Source organism: Anguilla anguilla, chromosome 3 (assembly GCF_013347855.1).
Source record: "Anguilla anguilla isolate fAngAng1 chromosome 3, fAngAng1.pri, whole genome shotgun sequence".
Taxonomy (NCBI): domain Eukaryota; kingdom Metazoa; phylum Chordata; class Actinopteri; order Anguilliformes; family Anguillidae; genus Anguilla; species Anguilla anguilla.
The window spans coordinates 47507226-47535042 of NC_049203.1; positions in this window are offsets into that span (position 1 = coordinate 47507226).

Consider the following 27817-nt stretch of genomic DNA (forward strand, 5'->3'; position numbering starts at 1 on the left):
TGCACCAAGGAGAACATTGGAAGTCCGCTGAGCAGTCTGCTATGTCTGATTGACATTCCGATGTGGGAGCAGATTGTCAAGTATACTGTGGCAGAAGCCCACAGAGATGGGGCAGAAAACTGGGACCTGTCAGTCGACGAGCTGAGAGCTTTTGTGGGACTGCTATATTTACGAGGCATCACTGGCAGTAAAAGCATGAATTTAGAAGACTTTTGGTCTTCATACTTGGGAAATCCATTTTTGAACGAAACTGTCGCGGCAAAGGTTTCAGGACATCATGCGCTATCTCAGATTTGATGACAAGGACACAAGGGCAACACGTCTTGAGAGACAAATTTGCCATTATTTCCGAAATATGGAGCAAATTTGTAAGCAACAGTACTGCGTGTTACACACCTGGAGAAAACATAACTGTTGATGAGCAGTTGTTCCCAACTAAAGCGTGGTGCCGCTTCACACAGTACATTGCTACTAAACCAGATAAATTTGGGATAAAGTTCTGGATAGCAGCTGACGTTGAAACGAAGTATATGCTGAACTGTTGTAGTCTGTATTCACGGTCACTTGTCTCCCCAGTACTGTCTCTGTGTCTGTGTTCCCTGAGCTGCTTCACTCCCCTGTACTTGTGTGATTTCACTATTCGGGTGGTTCCGGGTTTTCGTGGTTTCCCCCCTTCTTTCCAGTCTCGCTTTACTTACTTCCTGCCTATTTCTAGTTTTACTAATTTCTACTAATCCCTACTAATTTATAGATTGTAAAGTACTAACCTCACTAATATACTAACATGTGAATATTACTAATGGACTAACACACACACTAGTTTTGGGTTTTTGATAGTTTAGATCACTATACTAATACATTAACCAGTCTCCCCTTTTCCATGCTGCGCTGTAGCTCCGGCCCTTTTCTTTCTAGCCTGCTCTAACGCTGAGTTCTGCAATTGCCTGCACCTGTCTCTTGCTCTAACTGCACCTCTCTCTCTCCGCACTTGTTTTACCTGCTTCACCCAGGCTGTCTATTATCATTGTTGTCTATGTGATTCCAGTCCGCGTTTTGTCAGTCCCCTGTCATTGAACTAGTTTTCCTAATGTTCTTCACCTGGATGTTGTTTGTTACTCCTCCCTCACTCACTTAACCCCTCCTTGATTGTTACCTTCCCCAGTGTATAAATGTCAGTCTTTTCCACCAGCTCATGGTCAGAACGTTGATTGTATTCATTGTGCCGATTATTAGTAAGCCTTTGTCTATCGAGATTCCTGCGACACCCCTTTGCCCGACTTCGAGTTTGCCTGCCCCTTTTGGTTTTGTTTGCTTCTGGTTTGACCTTCGCTTTGCCTTGACTTCTCTTTTGCCTGTCCCTTTGTACCTTCGCCATTCTGATCTCCTGGTTTTTGATTTTTTGCCTGTCTTTTCACTATTCTTTTGGAAACTCGATTCGGCACCGTCCTCTCTCTGATTACCTGGCTTCGAACCTCGGACTGATTAAAGACAACGTTTTTTGGATTTCCCTGGTCTGCGTGTGGGTCCTTACACAGAACATCACACTGAACGCTTTCCTATACCTTGGGAAAGATGAGGCGAGGCCTGTCGGCAAACGATTAGCTGACAATGTGGTCATGCGCCTTGTGGAAGAAATATAACCTCGAACAATTTCTTCACATTGATTGCCTTGGCGAACAATCTACAGGCAAAAAAAACTACATTGGTGGGTACCATAAACAAAAAGAGGAGAGAAGTGCCCCCTTCTGCAAAGGCACAAAATAAAGAGATTTTCCTCTACAATCTGGAGAGCTGGACACGCTACACTCACGGTTTATCAGTGCAAGCCCAAGAAAAATGTGTGCATCTTGAGCACTATGCACAAAACCGTATCGATCGACAATGATGCAAAAAAAACTGCCAGAAACAATCGCCCATTACAACGCAATAGAAATTGGAGTGGATGTTTTGGACCAGATGGCACGGCTGTATTCGGTCAAGGGGGGCAGTCGTCGTTGGCCAGTTGCTGTTTTTTACAACATTTTGGATCTGGCTGCAATCAATGCCCATGTTTTGTACACGCAATGCATGGACAAAACAATTAGTCAAAGAAGATTTATTCTTGAGTTGGCCAAGGAGTTGCGTGCAAATCACATGACCGCAAAGGCAGCTCCACGGCGTACCGTCCTAGCACCACTCTGCAGTCCAGAAACCCCCAACACACCGCAGCGAGAGCGGTCACAAAAAAGAAAACGCTGCCAAGTATCCAGATGTGGAGGGAACAAAACTTGTGACATCTGTGACAAGTGTAAACGACTTGTCTGTGGCAAATGTACAAAAATCCAACCCAAGCTCTGTCTTGAATGCTGACAACGTTACCGCATTACCAAGAGCACTATTGCTAATGTTTTATATGGATTTTTTTATTTATTGATTTGAGGGGTGATTCTAAATAATTCAGCTTGCTAGCTATATATTTAGCTAACGTTATATTTTCAAAATTATTTCAACTTCCTAACAATGTGCTGTATGCTAGTGGTTTGACATAATAAAGCAAATTACTAAAGACACAGGTCTTGTCTTTTTACTTTGTTGCTATCTCAATGTAACTTTCTGTGTGCGCTGAAGCGATATATTGTAGGCCTACTGTAATCAGTTTTGAAATCCCACTTTTTCTCTGTTTTGTAGGGAGCATAAAAGCATATTGTTCTGTGTTCATCTGTTAGTGCATGATTTTTATTATGAACATCAGCCTGCAACTGAGATGCTGTTGTTATTGGCACTGCTGACTGGATTAGATGCACCCATCGTTACGATATAATTTGCATATTGCTCAAGACGCTAGAAGCACGCCCGAAAACTTGTTTGAACAACAGGATGGTTGCATGTATATATTTGCTAAGGTCTTATGTACAGTGCAGTATTATTCAGTTTTACGAATGGGTGTTTTTTGTAATTACGATGAGTAAGAGACATGCGCTGTCTTTGGATTTCGAATCCCCAGTCGAATGGTCACAGCTATGACCTGCTTGCCTACATGTTTTCTGGTCACCGGAAAAAACTTGTTTGAACAACAATATTTTTTACATATATTTTTATAAAACCGAAAACCCGACCCTAAAATTTGCATGGGTGATGATGCGTTTCCCTCCAACGACAGTGATTACATGCGGAGAGAAGCGGCTAATTTTAAAAATCGTATTACAGTTATATTCTGGCAAATTGGCGATTTATATGTTGATTATTGGCATTTATGACATTATGCATGAAGAATAAACTGTCAAAATATGTTTTTTGAAAGATTGCCGAAACAGGTTTGACCTCCTTACTATCTGTTTATTGTTAGCTTTTCATGACTCATTCACTTCAGACAGACATACTGTTTATTCTATATACATTTAGATTGTAACAATGTGTTGGCTAGAATGCTGAGCCATAACTAAAACTTACTCTGACAGTCTAAAATCTCGCAAATATTTCATTAGGACAATGGGCTGGCAACCTTTGTCGGCTTGTGTCTAATAAGCGCCATCTAGCGAACAATTTGAACATTTCCCGTTTGAAGGCTCATGTCATATGACCCGCGCACAAAGTTATTTCAATGCCACGAAATGGTCCGGCGCTCCTGGTGTTAAGCAGTTCTCATGTTATAGTAATAATGGTAGGCCCCAGGGCAGCCAGACGTTGTCATGGAACAGGTCGCAAATTAGACAAGTTTGCCATGTTTATCTGGTCTTTATTACCAAACGAAACAGGAATAGGGAAAGTTAAAGGCAGGCAGGGTCTCAGCTTGTACTGGGAACAGTTATGAGTACCATTACTATTGCGGTGGAGACCCTGAAGATATCAACGAGAGAACTGATGATGTGGTAGCGGCCAACGAGCTCTAGCAGGGAAAAGGGTATAGGGAGGGAGAGAGCGAGGTGGTGGCAGGGATTTGGAGGTGAGGGATCCTGATGCCATCTGGGTGGCACCTGAGAGCTGGCTGTAATGCAGTGAAAGAGCTTAATTCTAGCTCCTTCATCCTCTCTGAAAAATCTAAGTGGGGGGATTTTGGGGGGAGAGAGAGGGTAGATGGTGAAGCGCGCTCAGGTGGCTGAAGCATGTCATCATGGCTTTCGATTGTCTCAGGTTGAGCAGGTCGTCATAGCCTTTGTCCAAGGATTGAGCCTCAGGCTGGATTGTGTCATCGGGCAGCGGGTGTTACGGTTGCAATGTGTCACTGCCTCCCCGCAGGCTGTCACCCAGGGGAGCATCAGCTGAATGCCCATCAGGGGGCTGGAATATGACGGGATGGACTCCCAGGGGATGAGCATGTCCAGGGCCCCTTGGAGGGTTGATGTTGCGGATGTGGCGTGTCATCGCGTTCCTCAGATTGTGTGCGCAGTGCATCACACTGGTCAGTGTTCTTGGTGGTGGTGTGACTGCAGTGTGTCATCGTGTTCCACACAGTGTACCTGCTGAGTGTCACACCATAGTCTGAGCAGACTCAATTCCGTTCACAGGCTCTGACACAACTTTAAGTTTGGAAAAGTCTACTCAGTTATCCAACAATGAGCTACTGTAGGCCTTCCTTTGGCAGTGAATGAGTTTTGGAAGATTCACCATCCTTTCCTTTTCTGGTAGAAGTGGAGGTAGAATGGAGAGAATCCTTGTTTCAAGAACTGCAATCCTCTGCAATAATCTTTAGAAATCTGTGCAGCATGAGGAATTCGGAACAAGAGGAGATATTCTGCTTGGCTTTTCTTGACTCGGGTAGCTCAGAGCCGCTGATGAGTGCAGGACACCAGGGAATCCTGAATCAAACCGAGTTTGTAATCCACAGAAAAAAAAGAAAAGCTGAAATGATTTCCATATGAAAAAAGAAACAAAATTACATATCGGACAATTTTCCGATGACCAACTGGCTGAGTTTATGGGTGGAAGACACACAAGACCGGACTTTTACTTTGTGTACCCCTGAACTTTCCACCTCTGTTTTTTATAATTATTTATTTATTTTATTTTATTTTATTTTTTATTACAAGCATCACACACACCCATAATCTAGATGTTATAAACTGTGATCCAAATGCTCAAATTTACAAAAGTTAGGATGTTTTTTTTTGACTTCATCATCATTTGAATCATTTGAATTTAAGATACAATGACTGGCCATTATTGCTACTCATGATGGAGTGTACCGATACATCCTGCTCAGTTAAAAGCCACATAATTATTATTCTCTGAAGCACAGTGCTGAGAGATCTACTCTGATATCATGCAGTGTAATTTTTGATGTAAAGACAAAGAAGTTAGCATGCATGAGTTTGCATGTGATTACCACTTTGCATAATCTGGCTATTAGGAATAAAATTTTTTAGTATTATTGTTTCTATACATTCACTTAACCAGTATGTCTGGCAAATCACAAGATCACTTTGACACCACTCTACTGATTGTAGCCTGATCCATAATATTATCAACAGTAGTCAAAATGTACTTCTTGGTGTAAGAAATTCACAGTTGTCATGGTATTGATTTAATATTAATTTAAATTTAGTGTGAAATATCCATCTAAACTACCCTGACAAAAAAAAAAAAAAATTTTTTTTTAATTATATGAAAAAAGCTTGTGTTTTCCACTGTAAATCCAGGCAACTATTTACTACATTGTTTCTCTCTTATGAATATTACCTTTTAATGTATTGTCAAAAGCTTTGCCCATATATACCACAGTAAAATTCAGAGATTTGACATCGTAGTACAGATATTTGATGATGTACAGTGTGGAATTTTTAAGAGTTCAATTTATTCTGCCGTACTTTTTTAAGTTGAAAAATAAATGCAGGCATGTCTTTGTTTCAAAATAGGTAGTTTAATGTTGCAAAGGAACTAGTGGGTCTGTTACCCAAGTACAGAAACAAAGAACCAACAAATGACGGAGACAGTGAATGCGTATACCCTGTTCCTTCAAGGAAACAAAGGGCCAAATGGTTATCTTAAATTAATCACGCAATGGTACTGCATATCAAAGGGAGACAATTTGACTGGGCAAGGGGGTAGAGGATGTAGCACAAAGGGGGTGATCAAAAGGTCAATTTAACTGGGTTTGGTGGTAAACGATCAATGTGATCTGCAACTGGCCCACTACAATGTGAGACACCTCAGAGGGGTAAACTGTGGCTCCCATGTTTTCCAACATACAGTTCCATTAAAATCATGTCCACTAAAATAATTAGGGGCGACATAGCTCAGGCGGTAAGACCGATTGTCTGGCAGTCGGAGGGTTGCCGGTTCAAACCCCGCCCTGGGCATGTCGAAGTGTCCTTGAGCAAGACACCTAACCCCTAACCCCTAACTGCTCTGGCGAATGAGAGGCATCAATTGTAAAGCGCTTTGGATAAAAGCGCTATATAAATGCAGTCCATTTACCATTTACCATAATTGAGGCTTCTTAAATACTTGGGAGTTTCACTCAATTAAAATGAAAAATAAAAAATAAACAATCATGCTGGACATGCATAATCATTCACAGCTGGTGTTGCAACTGATGCAATTGTATCTTTTTAGCATAAAATAGGTCAAAGAAATTGACATTAACACTGTATTCATTATGAGACATTTCATTTACCATACAGGTACTCTTCTACAGCTCTCTGAGGCATGTAATTGTGGTCAGATCATCTGCTCTAATGGCCTGGATAGCTTTCCAAAACAAGCTAGTGGAAATCAAGACATACCATGGTCCGTTTAGCAATGCATCACATAATAATTTCAATTAATACATCAGTTTTGTAATGATGCAATGAAAAAAAAAAAGAAACAGAAATGAATAGGCCTACATACTGTGGGGATAAATATTTGCAAAAGGATTTCATTGTGTTATCGATTACCTCTTAAGTGCACAATTGTTTTGCCACCCACAAGGCAATTGGGACAAAACTGTAAATCATGAATTAACCAGGGAATAGAAATTTGTTAATACCCATTGTTTTAGAAATATACAACATGGAAATGATTAAAATAGTTGTGCTCACTTGGCACAGCAGTTCAATGGTGAATCCCCATCTGAACCGAAACAGGCATGACACATCTTTGTTGACGGTTAGGCCCACGTGTGGAGCAGATTTAACGTGCCAGAGTTTCTGGGTAGTCAGTTATGCAAATGACCAGTTGGGATTTGAAGGGTCGGACAAATTTCCTTTCGTTGAACCACCACTATAAAATTTAGTTCTATAAGACGATCATTCATTTCCAAATCATCTAACAAGGTAACCGCACATTCATTACTAGACCATAGCACACTTGACCTATTTTTCTTTCAATTCTACATCCATATAACACATAGGGAAATTCATAAAATTGGATCGATTATAAGGTGGATATGAATGAGGAATTCCAGGGTAAAAAAAAAATAAAGTAAAAAAAAAAAGTTAAATTGCAGATCAGATTGGCAGCATACAGCCTTTGCTGTGTCAAGCTGTCGCAGTGTACAACACCATCCCTGCTGAGCACCGAAACCTGACAGATGGACACACCAGATGATGAGCAACCACATTTATGCTCCATGGTGGGCACTGTTGCTGACACCATTTAAGCAATGAGAACATTTGGGTTTACATTTGTGCCAACTGGGGAACAGCAAGAGGGAATGAAGACTGATCTCCCCCTTAACCTCATAATCACAGTTGGCATTAGAGAGACCTCGGTGAAGGTCAGACGCTAATGGGGCGCTGGAATAATAATAAAGAAAATACTGAAGAGTGTTCTTAAAATTAACCATAAATTTATATACTTCAAATGTGGCAGGCTGTGGTTTATGATTGTTATTTTGTACGTAAGCCTATTTCTAACACAAATACTGGTAATGTCCATGCTATACAAACATGTTTAAACTTTGCTGAAATACTATTTTAACCAGCCATAGCATAACAACTGAATAAATGAATTACTTGCATTTTGGGCACATACCTTTCTAATTTTGAGTGAAACAATAACGTGATCCTTGAAAGTGCCAGAGACAGACCCACATATTCAGCTCGATTTCAGCATAAAAAGTTCTTCTTCTTTTTGTGGCAGCTGTAATGCATTGGCCATATCAAAGCCGCTAAATATATGCTGCAAATTGCAAATTGATGGGGGGGGGGGGGTGGTTCCCTGTCACTGCTCAAGTCATCCCCTCTGCTTGACAAATTGTAATTGCAGGCAGGGATGGTATTATTCCCTCGTGTTAGAAATTGTTTATACTATCATTTACCTATCATGTTTAGACGCTAGCCGTTTCAAATTTATTTTTATTGTATGCACCATTTATAGTTATTAGGGTAAGTGTCTGTAGTGATGGGTTCCCTGGTTGCTTCTGGAGCAAGGGGGGATGTGGATATAATTGGCCCTACATTTCTGAAATGAATCCAGTGTGCCTAGCATATACAATGTGTATGAACATTTTCATTGATATTTTTGGATTCACCCATTTCTTGGGTAAAATTAGTTATTTGGCCATTCTATTAGAAAGCACAAGATACTTGAATATATTGAAATATTTGTAGATGTGTGTGGTTAAGATGAGATGCTTAACCCCATTAAGCATTCAGTGATCCCTCGTTCCCTGTGGATGGGGGCACTGTCATCCTGAATAATGTTGTATTGATTTGCAGTGACCCTTCCCTCTAAGGGGACATCTGGACTCAAACCACGCCAGGAAAATGCCACCCACAGCCACTGGACCCCCTCACCGTAAGGGTGAATCATTCAGGCCTGTACCATTCTCTTGGTGTACACCACACATGCCCTTGTCTCGCCTACTTGTCGAGAATATGATGGATGACTCATCTGACCATATCACTTTTTTCCACCTCTCTGTAGATCAGTGCCTATGGTTTTTGCACCACTGAACTCTGAAGTATGCATTCACATTTGTTATGACATGTTCATGCACTGCAACCCTACTATAATACCCTAATATATAATATCCCCACTATGTAGTTGTTGACAACTGTTCTTGCTGATAGTCTGATCATGTCCTGCATTGACATCTTTGTCACCCGAGGAATTGGGCTTATGTTTTTCCTTACATATAGGAATAATACATGAGCATCACAGTCATCCAATGTACGCTTTCAATCACAATTTCCAACCCTATATACGGATGTCTTTTCCATAGATCTTAATGCAGACCTCTTTAGTCACCTATTGAAACACTAGCCAGTTGAACAGTTTTTGTGACGACTGAAGCTCCTGCCATCCATGCCTCAATAATGAACCCTCTTTCAAAGTCACTTAGATCTTTTCCTCTTGCCATTTTAATTCCAAATTGACATCAACTGGGGCTGCTCAGCATGTTTATACATGCCATAGAGCATGATAGGATGTTAATTGCTTGATTATATCACGCAGTACAGCTGTATGGAAGCAGCTGCATTTGGTATGTTTCTCCACTCATTTATTCAGGTTTTTCCTTTCATTTGTATACGTGTAAATATGCGCAGAAGACCGTGTTGACAAGTCTCCCAAAACCATTGCACTTCTCTCCTTATATTTGAGGAAAACCCCCAAGTCATCAAATAAAGACACAATCACGACAAAACAGTACAACAATGAATCCTGCTTGTGCTATCTCTGTAAGCATATCACACATAATTAACTTTTGTAGTTGAGGCACCAACTTGTTCCCCATGACACCGGATTTCCGACAATACAAAACATGATTGCACTATTATGGAGAACCTACATTTTACATAATATTGATCCAGTCAGATGTTTTGCAACTGAGCACTGTCTCTTTATCACACTTGCTGACTCCCTGTCAGCACAGTATACAGTCTGTTTTCTTTCGGAGGTCTGATAAGGAGCACACTTCTGTAAACCACCTTACAATAAGAACATCATTCTAACTCTCAAACATGGTGGTAGTGTGATGGTTCGGGGATGCTTTGCTGCCTCGGGACCTGGACGACTTGCCATTATTGAAGGAACCACAAATTCTGCTCTGTACCAGCACATCCTTAAGGAGAATGTCCAGTCATCTGTCTGTGAGCTGAAGCTGAAGCGTAATTGGGTCATGCAGCAAGACAGTGATCCAAAATCCAAAAGCAAGTCCATATCTGAATGGCTAAAAACAAACAACATTATGTAAAATAAAAATATTAGTCAAGTTTTGGAGTGGCCTAGTCAAAGTCCTAAGTTTAACCCAACAGAGATGCTGTGACAAGAACTGAAACGAGCAGTTCATGCCAAAATGAACCTACCAATTTGTCAGAATTTGTCTGAACATTGCTGTGGAGGAATTTTAGCCAATTCCTTGATTACAATTATTTCTGCTAAAGGTGTATTAAGTTTAAGGGGGCAATTACTTTTCCTCATGGGTGATATGGGTGTTTGATATCTTTTTTTCATTAAATAAATGAAATAATTTAAAAACTGTTTTGTGCTTACTCAGGTTCCCTTTGTCTAGTATTACATTTTTTCTATAGATCTGAAACCATTCACTGACATATGTAATAAGATGAAACAGGACGGGGGAATAATTTTTATGCAGCACTGTGTAGTGGTGGGTATAGTGGGTTTTCAGCCTTTGAAATTAATTCACTGCACATATGGCAAGGAATATTTAATGCAATGAACTTATCTGGTGAGGTATTTCACTGTCGTGCCTGTTATATGTAAGAGTCAGTATGATGATATCAGATCTTGATTTGAATATCTGAGGCCTGTGAATGTCCTCCTCTTCATCTTGATAGGTTTGGTGCTAATTGTCCTTGTTATATGGGCCTGAGTGCCAACATCCACGCAGTCACTGCAGCATGAACATTTGGTGCCATGTCATGTAGACAAATTATTCTGCTGGATCTTGTTTCAGCATTAGTTATGAGACTGCACAGCTGTTGGAGTGATAGAGCTTGTTGAAACTTAGAAAAGAGCCACAGTGCAAATAATAATAATAATGTAACTCCACGGCACAAAAATCACTTCATAAAATAGAGATGATGTTTTTTTTAATCCTGGTTCTGGATATTTTTATTACTTTTCAAGTGTAGCGAGGGAAACAAAGGGTTGAAGTAAACAATCAGAGGTACTGCATATCTTGATTCTTAAAATTTAATAGAAATTAGTTTGGCTCATTACAAAGTTGAAGTAATTAGTATTGCGTGAAGCATCCAAAGTTTGACATACAGGGCAGTTCATAAGTATTTGGACAGTGACATTTTTTGTTGTTCTGGCTCTGTACTCCAGCAAAATGTATTTGAAATGAAACAATGATTCTTTCACTTTATCATGATGTCTCATTGTGAGGTTTAAGTGCAGACTTCCAGCTTTAATTTGTGGGTATGTAAATCCAAAGATAGGGATGGGCTGGTGCATTTACTTGCTTAATTATTTCCATCACAGAAAGAAAGAGCATGTGTTGTTGCCTTTCATTTAACAGAACATTGTTAGGAATACAGCATGCTCAAATCGTTTGACTAAAATGAAACTTGGTTACACATGTCCGTTTTTATTTATTTAAAGTGTATTTTGGTACAATGCAAGGCTCACTGATCACAGTACAGTGGACACCCTGGTTCTAGCATCTTTGAGTTGGCTGCTCAGCAGTATCTTTGGTCAGCTGTGTGTTGTAGCATTAGGTAGCTAACAAAAAACAAAGTTGATTTTGGGTGTGGTGTTTGAACCAGTGCATTATTGCTTCTTAAATGTACCAAGTATGTCACTGATTTATTCTGCATTATCCATGCCAGTATGGCCTGCATTACTGGCATTCACACTTGTTTGTGAGCTTTCTTCTTGATTAATTCAATTGATTATCAAACTGGGTTGCTATTAATGACCTCTGTGTTTGGCGAAACACAGACGATTATTTTATCTGCCCTTTTTTTTAACATTCTGGTTTTGTGAAAACAGACATTTCAATTTCAATTTGTACTGGATTAAAAGCCCACATCCTGCCAGTAATTGCTTAAATCACAACTTCCTGCTGTGAAAGGAATTTTATGCACTTTAACCTCATATTCACTGCTCCATTTCTAATCCAGTGTTGCTGTTCAAATAAGTATGGTTAGTTAGCAGATTACATTCACTGTTTTCCTTAAATATGTTTTGAGTAAATATAGATTAGGTTTACGTAGCTGAGTAAATGTAAATTACAGTTTAAGGTAAAAATAATCTTCACAAGTAGGCCACACTTTTCACATGGAGTGCCTAGGCTAATAATGTACCAGTGTGGGCCCTTAAAAGCAGCAACACGTTCAGAAAATTACACTGCAAGTGGTCATCGACTTTAGTTTCACAGTCATGGCTGGTGTCCAGCGGTGCCAGCTGAAGTGTTAGTGAAATTAAAATCAAAGACAAAATTGGCTTCTGTGCCTCAGTGGTGATTAGCCGCTGAGGTCACTGTTTTATATGCTTCAACACAGCCCTATCGCTAAAAGGTGAAGAAGAGAGACGACTCGGTAAATAGCAAGCAATGCCTTATTTTGTGCACCACTGTCAGGGGAAACAGTGACTCCAGTGCTCAAAAGTAAATTGCTGTTGCTATTCTTTATTACATTGCAGATATAGTGTAGTATAGTATAGTTACTGTATATAGTTCAATGTATTTTTTGGCTGGACCGCAACAGCGGGGCCAGCCCTACAAACGCGAATGTCTGTGACTGAGTGATGAAGTTACACCATTGGTCGGCCGAGTTATGAAGTTACACCATTGGTCAGCCGGATCACGTGTGTTAGGTCCAGCCATATACTAGGTTTTAACCTGGTCTTGTTAAAAATACACATGGAATCAATGCAGACATTGTGAATTGTGCCTCATACAAAATACAAATTTGATTAGTAGAAAGGAAAACAACTAACTTGACACATTTGTCTCAATACATTTGCATTTAACTGTATATGCACACTTCTCATCAACTTTTTCAGTGACTATGGATACAAACAGAGCATAAAACATTGTAACATCAGTAAATAGAGAACATTTGAGTGTAGTGACACTTAACAAGAACCAGTGCATCTACACACATTTAACAAATGGACATCTTACACTATTTAATGGGTGTACAGTCGGACTCCCATGTTTCTTATATCTCTCACTCACGTAGCTTAGAGTCATTAACTCCATACAGGTGAAATGCCAAAATTGCCAACATAACTGCATAACTGAGCATGTCACCATGTCAAATTGAAATAAACAAAATATTTCTCACATCTGGTTGTGTTCATGCATTCATATGTGTAAATTGCAAATTACAGAACAGTTTAATTAGAAAAAAAAATTCCCCAGTCATACAGAAATGATTGAAAAAATAGAGATGAGACATTCACATCTTTATAAGATTATGCTTCCAAATTAATGGACAAAGAGTCAATGTTCAGTTTTTTTTTAAACGTTTTTTTCTTACATTTCACATTTCATGCTGTTTATATGGAGATAACTTTTGAAAGCAAATCAGTATCTAGCATTATTTTATTTTTCCTAGAAGAGAAGCTATTTTGCCTGCAAGATTTGCTTAAAGGGTAAACAGAAGAATTGTCCTCCATGGGTTTTGAACCATCACAGATTCTCACAGTCTTGCTTGCAAGAGGGGGAAAAAAAAAAAACTTAAAGAAACAAATCGAAGGTTCTGCACCGACATTAAGTTTAATGGCCTTATATATTCAGACAATCCGAAGCAAGCACTACGGGCTTATTGCTTTCTCCCACATGTGTTTGGCTTTCATTGTGAGGCCAGAATATTTGATAAGTGTTCAACTCAGCCTGGAAAGAAATGAGAAGGCAATCATTTCTGTTCTCTGTGCAGCAATAAACCGTTACACCTAAGATGCATGGCTTGGCGGAGTGATAAAAATGTGCTGCTGTAGGTGATCAATATGTTTAGTCTATAAATAGACTCTGCAGGCGAGGACAGAAGATTTGGATGGGTAATACATTTTGAGGGAAATTCCACAAGCCCATGTGTGGGTTCAGTGCACTGAAGGCCCCTTTGGGAACCTGTTGTCAGGTGGCAGATATTTATTAGAATAATCATTGCATAACAAATGAACAATGCCTATGTGGCTGATGAATAATCAACAAATATAATGTTCGGAGCCACATTTCTGTCCGAACCTTGTATTTTCTATCGGTAACCTGTGAATCATTTCTGCCATCTGTGAGGTAACTATTTTAATTCATACCTGGATCTCTTCCCTCATTGGTTCCTAATCAGAATAGCCCTTTTCTTTTGGCTGTGCCATCCTTTTCACTGTACTGTACCATACTGTACCTGATTTTATTTAAGTGACTTTTAATGCAATTTCCTCTTACACTGGAGCATACACACGGTGCCAAAATAATAATAATAAATGGTTCTGCTCAGCACTATCACCATGCTGTATTGGCAGATGAAATAGACATACCTGTATGTCTCTGCAGGTTTTTCTTTCCCCACTGAAATACTTTTATTAGCTGAAGTGAACCCAGGAGGTTCACAGATTCTGGGGTACACTGGAACTTAATTTTATTATATGGAAATGTAAAGTGTAACTTGTTGGATGGGGTTGAGGTCAGGGCTCTGTGCAGGCCAGTCAAGTTATTCCACACTGTTCTCGAATATACTATTTCTACATGGACCTTGCTGTGTGCCTGGAGGCATTGTCATGCTAAAACAGGAAAGGGCCTTCTCCCAAACTGCTGGGGAAGCACATAATCATCTAGAATGTGATTGTATGCTGTAGCAGTAAGATTTACCTTCACTGAAACTAAGGGTCTAGCCCAAACCATGAAAAACAGCCCCAGAACATCCACCACCAAACTTTACAGTTGACACTATGCATTTGGTGTACACATAACATTCTAGAGAATTGTACGTTCCCAACTTTGTGGGAACAGTTTGGGAAGGCCCAGATTACAGAAGTTTGTATACATGCCACTTACGTTGCTTATTGGGTCATGCCAGTTCTGCCCAGTGGTTTGCTGAACATGACACCAATGTTATCCATATACCATGGTCTTCTCAGTCACCACATCCAGGCAACCATTTATGGTTCTGGAGCAAAGTCTGAGACAGACTTTTTCACCTCAATCAACAAGGCATGGATTGATTGGCTTTCTCTTGGAAGAAGGGTGAAGCATCCCTCATCTAGAATTACAGATTCAGGTAGTATCCATGTCAAAGTGGCTATAAGCTGTTCTGGCAGCAGAACAGCTCATCAAGTACATTTTTATTGGTATTTACACATTTCTGGCCACAACCTGTATGTGTGAAATAGTGCTTGTGAGTTATCATTCTATTTTTGGTGCCCTCTTGCCTCCTATTCTACTCAGATAAGAACACCTGTGAAGATCATTTTCTCTGAGGTGATGGTGCAAAACAAATTCATCTCCTTACAACAGCCCTTGGAGACAGGTGATAAGGACACAATAAATGCAATCTGTTAGCCTTACACAAAAGCAGCAAAGCTGCAGAATGCAAATGAATCTGACGCTGTCTTAACTTAAAGAAGAGATCAGTAGCTGAAAGATATAGAACCCACTTATCAGTGCAAACAAATTGTGGAGTTGATACACCATAGATCCCTTTTCTTTTTGTGATAAACTGCGCTACAAAAAAGCATTGCCTAATGCAAAAGACATGCACTCTGATACTACCAGAAGGGTCACACTAAGCCCAATTTCCATTCACTGAGCAAAGCTTATCTAACCTTTGGAATAATCAGTGATGTGTTGGTTAAAATCAGTTGATGAACTACAAGAAAGCCTTTTGAGAGAGGAGCAGTGTATTTTTTCCTTCATTTGTTTTTTGGGGGAGGCAGGATGTGATTCAAGTGGTTGTGAAGTTATTTTTAAGTAGGAAAAAATATATTGTGTGTCTGTGTACCCATTTTAAAGTCTGCTTTACCAATGCAAAAGGGGAAATGAAGTGAATTGAAATTGTGCAAAATTACACTTGTATGAACTTCAGCAGGACATTAGCCTTGAAAATATGAATAAGACCACTGGGACACAAAGGCACATTGTAACTCAAGATGTATGCCTGTTGTATGGGTTTAGTTCTGAAGTTCAAAATTCTGATGCTCAGATATTACTTTGAAAAGCTCTCTACAGCACAAGCAAAACAGGTGAGATTAAAATGTTCAGTAGGAGAATTACACTAAATGGGCGTTTCCACAGTGTGACCTAAGTAAGGACAGACTTGCAATTCATTATTTCATTTTTTTTTACATCATCAGCATGACTATACCACTGCATCCTTCCAGATGAACACATGGGTTCACCCTGAAGATAGAAGCCAGGCTCAATTTGCCAGCCGCTACACTGACCAAGCAGCTGGAGACTCAGTCTGTCTAGACTAGGGGTTTTCAACGGGGGCGGTTCTGAGACTGGGAGTGGGTGCTGCAAGCACGATGGAAGAAAGGGGGGCGTTAGAGCAATTACCGTGGGCCAAGCTGTCACATGGCCTCCAGTAGCCAAGGGAAAAATTACAATTATCACAATTAAAACATAGAATTCCAGGTGGAACTGATCACTGAACTCTGGTACTGGTGTATGTCTGTATGTTCTTCAGTTGGGGAGAGCACAGAAAGGGCGATTACTTCTGGTTCTGGAAAAATGGTGCTAACGAGTAAACAACATGGCTGATGCATAGAATTGCACTAATTAAAGCTAGCTACCTTGCTGCTGCAATGCTATTAATATCACAGAACGCATATTCAGGGTCAGTTCAATGCCTCATAAGGCACCACTTGTGCTTTATCACTCTTTAGCCTATTGACAGTCTAGTAGCCACCTAGTCTGAATTGGCATTTTTTCAGCTACCCAGATTATCTCTCCCCTATGGCTGGTGCACGTCTCGCTTGCTGGATCATTTAATGCTGGGCACAAAGCAATGCTGGCATGATTCAAAGTGCAAACAATGGGGCCATGTTTGACAAATCTATCAGATGAAAATAGCAGTATTTGAATTTTAAACTCTTTGAAAATAGTATAATCATCATTGTGTCCTTTTTATAAAATGAAGTCAAAAGGCTTTTGCTACAGTGTCATTTTTAAGTGCAAGTATGCTTCTAAACTGATAGCCTAGCGAGGCAGGGCTAGGGGGTGACCACTTCATGTGGAGAGCAGACAGGGGAAAAAAAGTGTTTGACTTAGTGCCTTTTATTGGTCCAAAACTCTAAAACAACAGAAATAAATCAATTATTATAATTTTTTTTTTAACCAAACAAACTTGCACCAACCCAACACACTGTGCATGTCCCAGCTCCCAAATGCCCTCATAACATTTCTCTCACTAGGCCTGGAAGCTTGGCCTCTTACAGAGCCCATAATTAGGTAATGGGCCCCAGCTGATGTGATTGCAATGAACCACAGCTGTGGCAATACCTCTCTGTAGAGCCGATGCTGCCCCCTGGAGGACAGCACCACAATTCCCATACTGGCACCACATTAAGTGTGGTGCCAGTATGGCCTATTGGTAAAATGGCAAGGTAGAGTACAACAAAACAGCTAAACAACAGTTTATTTTGGAGTGCACCACCATATTAGAAATCAGATTGTCCGACACCTGAAATTCCAGCCCTGAGTAAATTTCTTGATTTTAGCGCAGCTGGCTAGGTCCTGCTGCTGTACATTATAACTGCCTGTATGTCCAGCAGCTGCAGCTAGCCAGCTGTGCACAGTGGGCAGAAATCAAGAAATTAATCTCTTGATGGAAATCACCAGCTACACGGGCTTGACCCCCTTACGTCCAATCAAACAAAAAGAAAATTGTTACGTATAGCCTACAGTTGGATGAGACCAACTTTTGACAACAGAGGTTTGATACATGGAGTACAAAACAGGGAGTACATTTTGATCAACAGCATCCATGGCTGCCATTGTGGCCAATGCAATTTTTTCAGTACATATTAGCTTTGACTATTTGGTTGTTATGGGAGCTGGACATTGGATAGGGGGGTGTTGGACTGAAAAACTTTGAGAACTCCTGGTACAGAGTATAAAAACGCATTATTTTTTTAAGGCTCAGTAATTTTCTGGAATATATTAAGGCATCAATCTGACTTGCAATTCACACAATAACTAGTGGTTGTATTGTTCGTCAATTAATTATTATTTACCCTTTGGGTTGGTTGATTGCTTTGCAATTCATTTAAATTGTAACTTCATAATATCTGCTGTTATTCTGACTTCTCCGCATTTACATAACTATTCTGTGAACCATTATTTAAACAATGTAAACTGAATAAATGTTATGTATTGTTTGTGCTAATTTGTTTACTCGTAATTGTCTGATTATTCTAATAAGTTTGGCTCTACTGAATGCAAAACATTTATGATGCTTAAATAGACTTCTATATTGCCAGTGTTGATTCATTAATTTTCATTCCTTTAACTGAACAGATTGCTTGGGACTGGATAGTTCACCGTAATATCAAGAAAACATTTCAGTTTAAATAAGAATGTACATTGTCTGTTTAAATATCCGGATATCATAATATACAATTCAATTCAGTATAATTCTAAATTTTTTTGTTGACAAAAGTACTGAAGCACACTTGGCAGCCATTTGTTATCCTGCATAAGCTCAGTCCTTATTGTATTACAGATGCCATTTATCAGCACTTTATTGACATCTGACTACAAGATAACTCTACTCTTCAGTGATTTCAACAAAGTAATTGAATAATTTTTAAAATGGGGGAAAAATGCCTATGGACTAAGGAATCTGAGGTGAAAAAAGCTGGAGGAAAATAGTTTGTTTTAACTGCTTACCTAATTGAGCACATGTGTGTTGCATTGCCTAGATACTTATGCTTATTATCCCCCATATTTAATTTACTTGTGTGGTACTGATATGTGTTAGTAGGTTGTGTAATTGGTTATCTGAATATGTTGTGTGAAAACCCAAAGTGGGCACTAAGACGAGAAATCAAAAACATTTTTCGCAGAATGCTACAGTACATACAAATCCTCCTTATGATTGACAGCATGTTCTTTGGTGTTAGGTGAATCCTTGCATTGCTCAAGTTTTCGAGACTTCAGAGATTGCCAAGTGTTCATGGGGCATAACACAGATCTTTGCTATGGGAACAGAGTCCCCTGGCACATCATTTTCCCATCCAGTGATATTCTGAACAAAAACACTTGGTATCTTGGCACTGCATTTCCATTATTTTTTTTCCAGAACCCCACGCTAAGCCCAGTTGTACAGAAAAACAGACCCAAGCCAACAATGATCTTCCTGTTTGTGGACTCCAGGGGCTTATCCTGGGCTTGACACGGCTTGGCATTGTTAAAAGGTTGCAGCTCTCTCTGACAGTCTGAAAAACCTAACTCCAGTCAAGATTGCTTTTTACTCTTTCCGTGAGATGCTGGCCTCCACAAATAATTTACCACCACCCAGTTGCTCAAATGTGAAACCCTGCCATACAGCAATTTATCACTATGTGACATACCACATTGTTAATTAAAAACCTTTCAGTAGTGCAAGGATCAGAAACAAGAAGCGTTTACTTAATTGAGAGACATTGCTAAGAATAGTTGTGCAGTTAAGTTCTGCTATGTCTGCTTGAGACGCAAGAAAATTATCAACACAATAACAATTGGGGTACACATATGTCCATGATGATAATGGTCTTAATGCTGACACTATGCTATTCTACAACTCTGAAGCAAATGTTTTTCTACCCTGTATCATGCAAACAAGTCATGTCTAATGCTAAGCCTGAAAAAGGTGTAATTTGGGGAAGCTGTTTTTTTTTTTTCTTTTTGGAAACTTTTTCAAAGTTCTAGGTTCACTTTGAAAAAAATTATATGCATCCTCTAAGCCCAGCCAATACATTGACTAATAAGGACCGTGGTGTTCCTTTGCAGAGGGGTCCAGCCGGATACTTTGAAGTAGCACCCTCTTTTCTTTCTTTCTTTCCTTCATCCTTCCTGATGTGAAGTGGTTACTAATGGACTAGAGAGGTTTCTGCCAGGTGAGGGAAGGAAAGATGCAGGTTCTTTTTTGAATACAGCCATGTTTTTTTCAGGGATGCCGTTTTATTTCTACTACTTCTGTTCCTCCATCTGAAATAGGTGTCTTATGTGACTGTAGATGAGACTCTCATTCTAAATACCTAAACTCGGGAGCATGTTTAATGCATTATTTGATTGAACTGCAAATGCCATGTCTTATATCAGCACATTTCCGTTCACTTTAATTGCCGCACCATACTGAATTACATTTTCTCCAAAGCAGCACCCTGATCATTTATCTGGTATTGGTGCAAGATGAAGTGCAGTGCACAAGAGACATTAAGCAGCATCTGTTTAATTACAGGATATTTATCAGCCTCTGAGATTGGTCAAAGCAGACCATTTCCATTTTGAGTCTCTGGACATATCTCCTGCCCATTAAGTTTTATTTATTTATTTAAACCAAGAAAATAAGGCTTCTAGGGCATCTGCATTAAAACTTCGCATTGCCTACACTCTTCTCATTACAGAAATAAACGTTTCATTTTCAGAGGTGAGTATGGGCAAATAGGGGAAGAGTAGACGGTGCTGGAATTAATGAAAAGGTAGAGAGGCATAGTGTAATCCATCACAACATTGTAGTGTGATTGCTGCAGTGAATGGGCAGTGGTGTTAGAGAGAAAGGGAGGCTTGGGCCTACCTGCGACACATCCATCACGAGGCAGCTGTCACATGCACTCAGCAGGAAAGGGGGCATACAGGAGTAAGGGGGGGGGGGGGGTGGTAGCAGCGGGCATGTTGGTGTGCGCAAGAGTCACTGATGCGTTCTGGTGCACTGAGGCAAACAAGAAGCATTTCAACCTGCTACCTCACATTTACTTAAATAGAACGCCTAAATGTCATCCCTACCCACAATTCACAGTTCATACAGCTTTAAAAGGAAAACCTTAAAAGGATGTTGTTCCTCCCCAGCAAATTTCATAATGTTTTAAACCAAACTTTTTATTTAATAAATATTTGACTGCAAATAATAATTGACTACAAGGAGTACTGACGTTCAATGATAGGTTCAGATTGATTCAGATCAATCATATGTTCTTTAATACTTTTGTAACAAGAGCAGTGTTGACCATTAGCATTTGTATGAAATACACATGAGTAGTATAGTACACATTCAAAAATAAAGAAAATATACCCGGTTGAGATTTTACCCAATTTCAAACTCTCTGGCTGGAGATAAGCCTGGGATATTTTTAAAAAATACCTTCGCACACCAAGACATGACATAGCAATGGCCTTAATAACATAATCAAGTAATGCATGCTCAGCGTGCTCAACATAAAGAAATAAGAGATAAGCAAAATGTATGAAATCTAAATGTAATTATCATGCTTTTTTATTTTTTTTAAATTTTGCACCAACATTAAAACTGCCCTCGTCTGAAATGAAAGAACTGATTGCACAGTATCTTTACTAAATAGATTGTTAATCTTTTAAGAAGGTTCATATACACAATATTGTGCACAAATATAATATAATAATAAATAAAATTTAAAAATAAATAAATAAATACAGAGGAGGACCAATTGAACACGAAACAAACAATGAGAGAACACCTAATGGCAGCTCCAAAGACTGGTCATGCCGTGGAAGAACTTGTATGGATATGTTCTCAGTGAGCAAGAACATCAAAAGTTATATACAACTGTGATATTGCAAACAAAAATTGCGATCACAGTGCTTATGCAAAGAGTCACATCACAGGAAGACGATCAAAATTATGCCCTCTTTCTTCAAAGAGGTACTATTGGTAGGTTTGCTAGCGATGAAAGATGAATAATGATGGGTTAGTAGTTTCCAACCAAACAGTAAACATCTGCAGTAGAGTCCTCATCAAAGGAAGCTGCATATTATCTCGGTATGTATGAAAGCAGCAGACCAGTGCTGCTTAACTGGCTCTAGTTTTAGTACCAGCAACTCCATAGTGTTGTAATCTTTCATCCCACTCAAAACATTTCCACCAATCAGTGTCTTGATGTTGGCAAACCTGAATAAAGTGTTTAGGTTGCCATAGATTCAGGAACACAGCAGTGGGAGATAGCAGTGGGCGGCACAGTTGTGGGAGGCTCAAAGTTGAATACTGTGTGAAATTTCATTGGGCAATTTTTTTTTATTTAACCTTTTTTACCCAGGGTAGGTTCACTGAGCACTGAGGTTCATTCCTCTATTGTTGGCCACTGAATAGCTTCACTGGAGGGAGAGAACATTTTTTAGCCAATTAAATCAGGGGATGATTAGGTGGCAAGTTTTTGTGAGAGCCAGATCTGGGATTTTAGCCAGGACACTGGGGAACCCCCTACTCTTTGCGAATAGTGTCATGGGATTTTTAATGACCACAGTGAGTCAGGACCTCGGTTTAACGTCTCATCCAAAAGACAGCATCTCCTACAGCACAGTGTCCCCGTCATTGCACTGGGGCATTGGGGTTTATTTGACCAGAGGGAATATTGCCCCCTGCTGGCCCACCAACACCACTTCCAGCAGCAACTCAGTATTCCCTGGTGGTCTCCCATCCAAGCACTAACCAAGCCCACACCTGCTTAGCTTCAGCCAGTCGGCAGGAGCAGAGTGCGTGGTGGTATAGCTGCTGGCCAACTGAACTTGGATAAGAACATGAGAGCCTATGAGACCTCCCATCCACTACTGGAAAAAAAAGCACAACCCACCCTGTTTTGCTCAAGCCCCCTATCTAAATTCATAATGTACTGTATAAATGCAAAACCGCCTGCTGGCCAGCTCTCTTGATAAAACCACCACTTGCGGTGCCTGAATGAGAACCTTGGTCTGATTGAGTCCGACCCATCACAGTGCCGATCGTGGCTGGCAGATCTGCAGGGGTAGCACACAATTGGTATCGTGTCGCCTAAGGAATACATGGGTAGGATTCTGTCAGCGGAGATGGCCATATTCATTGCTTGAGCAACCCCTGTTGGTCGTCTGGGCGTCCATGGCTTGCTCTCAGCGCGTGTATGATTGGGTCTTCTCCAACCCCGCTGTGCATGTCTTGTGGCTGTGGTGTGAAAACAAGCAGCTGGCTGCCACCAGAGAAGAACTGAGTTGTATGCACTTTCCATAACAGGCAGTAGGGGGCGTATATGAGCAAACTTGTTCACAGTTAGCGAATTGGACATTTCAAATTCAGGTGAGATGCCAAATTTTGGGGGAAAAAATCCATTAGCTCCATAGCTAGGAATTTTTACAAAGATACATCCAAAGAAAAGTTAAACATTACTGCAACTTAAAAAAAAAAAAACTGCAATAAGGCTGTGTTATATAAAACTAAAAACAACTGTCCCACTACATTGTAAATCGGTACATACCTGGAAAATCGTTTACGGTAGTCTTTCGACCTGACAAAGCCAGCAGAACACATCTGTTTCTTTTTTAGGTTATGGAAAGTTTTGGAAATATTGTTTATAGTGTTCTTTGTGACACTAATGGCACAAGAACGGAGAAGGGAGGGGGGCGATGAGTTCTATGGACCAATGTGGGTGATTCTATAAGGTAAAATCAAGCTCACTATTTTCAGACGGCATGGTAGTTGGCTCAAAAATATGAAAAAGGCTCCAAATAACTCATGGATGCATTCACCACTGAGCACAGTGTTTATTTTAATCAGAAGCTGAAAATGTTCTCAAGATGTGCTGACTCAGCTTTTTACAGTTGTCCAGGGTTCCACCTCTACATTTCACATTAAGCTGTCTACACTGCAGCTCCACACTGCAGCCATTCATGATAAAATGGTATAACGTATCAGGAGAATGTTCTGCGCCAACAATCTCATGGCCCTTTTAATTAAGAGAAGGCGATCCAATGCACTACCAATCTGGGGCATCCACTTGGGTGATCTAGGGCAGCCGTTTTGCATCAGACCACACAACATATCAGCTGAGGTGGAGAGGGAAGGACTTATTAAGCTAATTAAGCTGGGAGGATGATTGCATGGCTAGATTTAGACAGCCAGATTGGAAACTTGGCCAGGGCTCTGGGGAACCACCTGTTTTGTGATAAGTACCATGGGATCATTAATGGCCACAGTGAGTCAGAAACTCATTTTAATGTCTCATTTAAAACATGGTATCTCCTACAGCACACTATTTAGCCCAGCATTAAAATAAATTGAGGACATTTCAGAATAAACATGAAACTGAACAATAACTTAAATTGGTTTAAATGTTATTTTCAGGATTACTTGGTTCACATACACATTGCAAATTAAATGGTTCCTACTTTAACTTCAAATACAGAGCTTAAGAATTTCATTCAACCCCTACGTTATGCCCCCCCCCCCCCCCCCCGGTCTCTTCTGAAATACAATCACTGGCCGTTTGTTTTCCAAGAGTCAGAATTACTCTAAATATTACTGAATTAAATTAACAGAAGCTCAAACACAGTGGAGGTGAAACTGTTCTTCTCAACTAAAAGATTCTGAGTGTGTTCAGATGTCTGAGGCTGTGCCTCGTGGGTTTACACAATGCAGACACAGCCACGACACTTTGGCACTATGTGTGAAAACAGATGGTAAATTCCTTCCCTGCAAACACCCCACAAGTCACTGTCTTTTTAGGATCTACCAGTTGAAAACATTTTACCACAAATTCATTTGTTAATTAATTACAGGATCAACTTTTTTAATAACAGTGAAACAAGCTCTCAGCAGGACCGCTTGCTCAAGAGCTTCGGCTCCTAGTGTGACAGGACTGATGGGCCAAGGGAAGGAGTGGCCAGATATCCGTCACGCTTCAGCCTCAAAGCGGAGGAAGCAACAGCACGCTGTTCTCTTGCCTCTGGATATTCCCCCAGGATCCAGCTAACTACTGACAATAGCAGACAGTCTGTCACCTTCTCCACATATTCCGAGTACCATCGGACAAAACTGTAGCGTTGTAGAGTATGCTGATTGCACTGTTGTTATATTACTATTGAATAATGTTGCCTTCCCCAAAAACAAAGGTAGTCTACCATTCCTGCCATCTCAGAGCATAGGCCCTAATTCCCCAATGTTTTAGGAAGCACATTGGACCTCATTTATCAAACTGTTGCAGTCAAACTGAATAGTAAAATGTGCATACACACATTTCCTTATGCTAGAAGAGTGGCATTGTAAAACAATTGGTGTTTTGACAGCCCAACCTGATATTAAATTACATTATAGTATGTAAAAGACTTAATCTTAACAGACTTAACACTTATATAACAGAACAAGGTTCATATCGAAACAAGAATAATAATTTAAAAAAAACAAGCTAATTCTGTTAAAGGACAGTTATAATGTGTGAACAGACTCCATGGGCGGTTATTGAATCTGGACCGTGCCAATGGTGGCTCCTGCCAGCAGCCCTGCAGGGTGGCAGGTAATTGGCAACATTGTCTCCATGGGAGGGAGGACTTTGCCAGGAGGAGGTCTGTCTTTCACTGAGAACCAGTAAAGAAACTGGAAGTGGCACATCGCAGATTATCAGTAGGAAGCTCCTTTTTATCACTGACAGAAAAAGGTGAACATTAAGTCGAGATGCCTCAGACTTTACAATGATTTAAAAAAAAATGAATGAATGGAAATAAATTAACAGTTCACAGGGCATGTCTTGCTACTACTGCTAAAAAAGTGTGAATAATACAATGCTGGTAAAGAATATAAAGAGAATGATATAATTATCTGAAGAAGGACCAATAAATAACAAATAGTCTAATGTAGTGAAGTTTAGTCAGATGAATGGAGTTTCAACAACCAATCAGAATTTGAGACGTCAGTAGAGCCAAACTCATTGAAATAACAGGAACACGACAACAATTTGAAGAATATACATTTATTGATTATGATAATGTGATGGTAACAGGCTAATTGAAAACAATAATTTGCATAATATAAGATTATACGAGGAAATTATGATTTTGAGATGGCTAAACATAAAAAGTTGGCAGTACTACCATTTAACGAAGGTTAGTTTGTGTTATTGGTTAGTGACACGCTACTCTGTTTCTTTGTTAATTCGTTATATCAGTCTCATAAAAATACAGTTTAACAACGTAAACTACAAAGTCAGGGAATTTGCTACACAACAACAAACAGCAGTAAAATAACCTAAACAGGTACTTCAAACTTTATTGTACGCTATACCCTGATGTCAGGGTCAAATATGCGTTTCATACAGACGTGTTGTGGCGCTGTGTGGATTCTTCTATTCGGCCGAATAAAGGTATCTGAACTGAATATTGTGTGTAAGTCTGTTGGACTCTTCTCATCGACCGGGGTAAATTAAGGTAATTTCCACCACGACCGGCTTGGTTTATTTTGCGGACGGTGGCAGGCCAACTCGGCAGGTCTCCAGCGAGGTGCACGTTTGGAAGCGCAGTAAAGTCCGGTGATGTCCTTTAGGAGATGCGCGTCTGGTCGGTTAGGCAATACCTTACCTCAGAGCAAAGTTGTTAGGTTTTTTGATTACTTTTATCCTCAAAAGTCACTGACGCGACGGAACCCCACGTGTGAGTTCTGTAATTTGATTGGTTTATTATTTTGGCCACACAAACATTTCATTGGCTTGTGCTACTGGAGCGGTCAATGGAACATGAATAGATAGACCGTTGATTACCGCGTTAATGTTTAAGCTTGTTAAATTGGGTTCCCCATTCCTCCAGAAAAGGGGATATTCCTTGCTCCAAGCTGATGCTCAATTGATTTCGTTGCAATATTGAATTGTATCAGCCTAAACATTTACATTAGTTCCTATGTGCGGATTGAATGGGTGGAATCCAATGTATTACCGGGCTCTGAGTTGTTGGGTCCAGGTCCTTCATGATGTCATGAAGAACCTGACGTAATGGCCAATAAATGTTTTTATGAGCATGGGCTGAATCTAAAGTTGATAATGGAATGACTGCACTTGAAATCCAAACATTCCCATACTTAGCTATATTCCCTGCAGCATTGTAGTACTTACCTGCCTAAAACACAGTCCACAGTGGTTGCTATCTGCACTCGTTCTCATTTTTGAAAGCGGTACATATGGTTGTAGCAGGCTGCATACTGATTGCATTATCAGCGGACAATGTATGTTCTCTTACCAACTTGGCTGCAACTCTGAATCCACCTAATTTCATACATTGAAGGATATTTTTTAAAGGTCTGAGGTGTAATTAAACTCACTATCGTTAGCAGACAGAGAGATGAATGACAAACTGCTCAAGTAAAAAAATATAATTTTTCAACCTGACTCTACTAATTAGCAGCTCTAGAGATTGAATGAGTGTGCTGCATAATGGTTCGAGTGAAAACCGACAGGACGGTAGACCTCCAGGAACAGGGTTGGTTACCACTGGCCTACATTATGTGCACAGAAGTAAAGCTATGTATAGTCTGAACTAATTTCTAGCTACACAATTGCTATTTCTTACCACTTTTAGCTAGTAATTTGGCACATCTACCTCTGATGTTTTTGCCCACATTCATCTGTATATATAAACAAAAAAATTGTGGTTGAATGAAACTGTACTTATGCATACTTACTTATGCATAATCAATGAATATGGTGAGACCAGACAGCAGTATTCAGAGATTTCAAAATATTTAACACGCTCAGAACGCCCGCTGTGGAGCAGGTCGAACAGGACATTGATGCGACACTGACGTGACGCAATGGTCCAGTGGAGCTCTAGAGTAAAGGCTGAGGGGATGCAAGTCGTTTTGACAGCACAGGTAAGATGCGGTAACACAGAGGCAGACAGTGCGGGAAGGATGCAGTGCTCACACAGGGACATACCAACAGATCGGTATCTGTTAGCGAAAAGGGAACAGCGTGGCTGACGGCATGTCATGCCAGGACCATGTTTCTGAAATGGATTCAGGCAGTGATAAAAATCTGGCGGAGGGAG